Source organism: Phoca vitulina, unplaced genomic scaffold (genome assembly GCF_004348235.1).
Source record: "Phoca vitulina isolate PV1807 unplaced genomic scaffold, GSC_HSeal_1.0 scaffold14, whole genome shotgun sequence".
NCBI lineage: Eukaryota > Metazoa > Chordata > Mammalia > Carnivora > Phocidae > Phoca > Phoca vitulina.
In genome coordinates this window covers 11,571,803-11,575,890 of record NW_022589717.1, presented here as the reverse complement: position 1 = coordinate 11,575,890, position 4,088 = coordinate 11,571,803, and the positions used below count along the sequence as shown (strand labels likewise).

Here is a 4,088-nt window from a genome sequence, read left to right as displayed (position 1 = left end):
TCTTTTTTTTTTTTTTTTTTAAGATTTTCTTTATTTATTTGAGAGAGAGAGAGAATGAGAGGTGGAAGGGTCAGAGGGAGAAGCAGCCTGCCCACCGAGCAAGGAGCCCGATGTGGGACTGGATCCTGGGACTCCAGGATCATGACCTGAGCCAAAGGCAGTCACTTAACCAACTGAGCCACCCAGGCACCCCAGTCAAAACTTCCTCAGAACCGTGCTGTGTCCGAGGGTCTTCCCCACCCAATTCTTCCTTTTTTTTTTTTTTTTTTTTCCCTTTTTTCATAGCTGTCAAATTTACAATGTGGTCTGGAGGTTTTCCCAGTTGATTTCTGTCCCCTCCTCCCCTTTTATCTTTTGCAGGCATTTCCGTAATAAATCCTTTGAGCAACAAATCCCATCTTGGTGTTTGCTTTTAGGAGGACCCAAACTGATACAATTCATATAATTAATTTGCCTCTGGCCAAACTGTTTGAGAAAATACAGGACACAAATGACCGATATCAGAAATGAAAGTGGACATCACTGCAGATCATAAAGACTTCAAAAGTTTAATAATGGAATATTATGTGTGTTTTCCCAAGGACGAAGGAAGTTTACCAATTAAAAAAAAATTGATCTGACTTTTGAGTCAGGAAGTCCCTCAGGTGGCGTAGGTACAGTAGTAATTCCTAGCACAAAGGGATTAATGAACTGGATCTTAAGTAAAAATAACATAGTTTTGCTATTTCCATATGAACAGATTCGGAATTTTTTTAAATAGTAAGTATGAAATATAATATTTCAAAAATAATTTTTGAGAAGGGCTATGTCATTTTAATAAGTTTATCTCTTTTTAACTTACTTCCAATGAAAAAGGAATCACTCAAAAATGTCAAAATCTCTGTTAACCCCAGGGCGCCTGGGTGGCTCAGTTGTTAAGCGTCTGCCTTCGGCTCAGGTCATGATCCCAGGGTCCTGGGATCGAGCCCCGCATCGGGCTCCCTGCTCCGCGGGAAGCCTGCTTCTCCCTCTCCCACTCCCCCTGCTTGTGTTCCCTCTCTCACTGTGTCTCTTTCTATCAAATAAATAAAGAAAATCTTAAAAAAAAAAAAAATCTCTGTTAACCCCATGTGACTTATCATTATTCAAATCGTACTTGATTGCCTCAAAACTCTCCACTCTGGCATCATGGATGTAGAGTAAGCAAAATAAAATAATACTAGAAATTAAATGATATCGAACTGAATAACTGAGATCACCTCTTCAATTATGATTAGGAATAAAAATCTGACATTAAATTCCTTAGTAATCTTTCTAAAAGCAGGATAAATAGGCTTGGCCAAGTTTCAATCAACTAGAGGATTTTTTTTTCTTAATATGGAAAAAGTACCTAGACAGATGATTTAATGAAATAATGTATCTTTTTATGAGTGTTAGAAAAGTGATTTGAGCAAGAATATGTCCATATTTGTAAGAATGTACATATATTTCCTTCATTAAATAAAGCAAAATTGACGAAAAATTTCTTCAGGAAAGTAGGGAAAGTGATCATTGTCATGGTCAAATAGAGACTTGAATACAAACATTTTCTTGAAATATTTATGGAAGTTTAATTTTTGCAATATTCAAGTCCTTCAAATTTTCTCCCTAGATTCTTCTTTGCTTAAGAAAAAAATAGCTTTTTAAAGGTTAGATTTAAAAATGCATATTAGATTCTTGTGCTTTTAAAACATTACTATTTCTCCTCTATTAGGTTCTTGCCCCAGGCAAAAACCAACACCTAACACAAATATTGAAAAAGAAGAAGAAAAAAAAGAAACCTCAAGAGACACACTAAGATATCTTAGGATTTGAACAATCAAAAAGGCAAAGGTCATATAGGTTATTTGAAAGCTCCTTTGAGGGAAAAATTGATCCATTCCTTTAATGTTCTCCGTAACAAGGATTAATTCTCTTTGAGTACTTTAAATAATATAAGGGAAAACCCATTAAGGAGAGGAGACTCAATTCACTGCTCTGACCCCCTGATCTATATGAGAACTTTCAAAACCAATCCCAGACTAATATATTCTCTATTGATTTTGATTTTTATATTATCTTAAACCCAGAGAGAGTTTATTTCCTTCTAAAAATATAGTTTAAAATGATCAAATAATACTCTATCCCCAAAGTTGCTATGAAGAAACTCTCCAAACACTAAAAAAAGTTCACAGCAGATGCAGGAGGCAAGCAGTAGGGGATAAGAGGAATATAAATTGAAATTTTATCAATTCATATGTCATAATTTATTCTCTTTCAAAATGATGAATATTAAACAAGTTAGACTTCACTCTAATGAAGTCATAAATAATAACAAAACATTCCGTTTTTTATTATATATAATATGTAACATAATATTAATATATATCATATATTGATATAGCACTTTGTAGATTGCAAATGGCTTTACAGAATTTAATCTACACAATGATGTGGGTAAGCTTTGCTATTAAATTGCCTTTAATAGCTTGTGTAAGCAGTGAGTGGGCAAGCCGGGAGTGGGGAGGTCACCTCGGGCAGGTGGGACTGGGGCAGCATGCCATCCTCCTTATGGCTCTACTCTGTGGAACTGTCTCTAGACTCTGGTATTGGAGCCACCGGCAGCGCCTGGCAGTGGCCAGCCTTGCAGTGGTGTGTTCTAGGTCAATGGCTTCTAAGACTCCAGTTGGATTCATTTGACAGGGCAACATGGAGAATTCAATGGCAAAAAATCTCATGCTATCCATTCATTATTTATGATGTGTTCCCTGATGCATACAAAGAGGTAGTGTATTCCTCAGCAGATGTAGCTGAAAAAGCTGACAGAATTATTACAGTGTTGCTTACCAGTATCAATGCAACAGAAAGTTATTCTGGAGCAAATGAAATTCTAAAAAAAGTGAAGAAAGGCTCACTATTAATAGATTCCAGTACTATTGATCCTGCAGTTTCAAAAGAATTGGCCAAAGAAGTTGAGAAAATGGGAGCAGTTTTCATGGATGCCCATTTCTGGTGGTGTGGCAGCTGCTCCATCTGGGAGCTCCACGTTTATGGTGGGAGGAGTCAAAGATAAATTTGCTGCTGCCCAAGAGTTGTTGGGTGCATGTGCTCCAATGTGGTGTACTGGGGAGCCTTGCGGCCCCGCTCAACTGCAAAGATTTGCAACAACATGCTCTTAACTACTAGAATGATTGGAACTGCTGAAGCTATGAATCTTGGAATCAGGTTAGGGCTTGACCCAAAACGGTTGGCTAAAATCCTAAATATGATCTCAGAATGGTGTTGGTCAAGTGACACTTACAACCCTGTACCTGGGGTGAGGGATGGAGTTCCATCCGCTAATAACTATTAGGGTGGATTTGGAGCAACACTCATGGCTAAGGATCTGGAGTTAGCACAAGACTCTGCCACCATCAGAAAGAGCCTAGTCCTTCCGGACAGTGAAGTCCATCATGTCTACAGGGTGATGTGTGCAAAGGGTTACTCAAAGAAAGACTTTTCCTGCGTCTTCCAGTTTCTATGAGACCTTCTGAGTTTACCGTTTGGCTGTGGACACCGTTGAAAACCAAACTCTATCTTGGAGCGTCCTTATAGCTCACTCCCCAAGTAAATGGGTCAAAGGTCACCTGTCTGCTTGTGATTGTCTAGGTCCCAGTAAACTCTAGGATTTTTCACCTATTTTTAATTGCTTATTTTCTTTATCTATTTAGCAAACATGTACTATCTGATTTTTTTTTTTTTTTCTTTGCAAGCCACTGATGTTCTCTGTTAACTAGCTGATTGACCTTTCTCAAAAGTTTGATCCCTGAGTATCTTCAACTACATCATTTCATACTTCAATCAGGATCTTATTTACTCCACTTTACAAATAAAAACAAATATTTTTTCAACAGGATGAAACCTGTCTTAAAGAAAAGAAATTGGTGTGAAGAAAGAAGTTAGAAGAAGGGGTAGTATAGTTAATTACTACCTGTGTCCCTCAGGAAGTTTGTCCTGTTAACCAAGTGGTGGTATTCTTGCATTACAGAGGTTACTGATTTATTTTCCAGGAGTTGATAAAGCAAGAGAACTCTTTGCTTCATGTTTTATAA

At 37.4% G+C, this 4,088-nt stretch overlaps 1 pseudogene; it reads left to right on the top strand.

Annotated features, from left to right (window-relative positions):
- Positions 1-2,418: 2,418 nt before the first annotated feature.
- On the top strand, positions 2,419-3,520 carry LOC116637308 (annotated as a pseudogene).
- Positions 3,521-4,088: the final 568 nt, after the last annotated feature.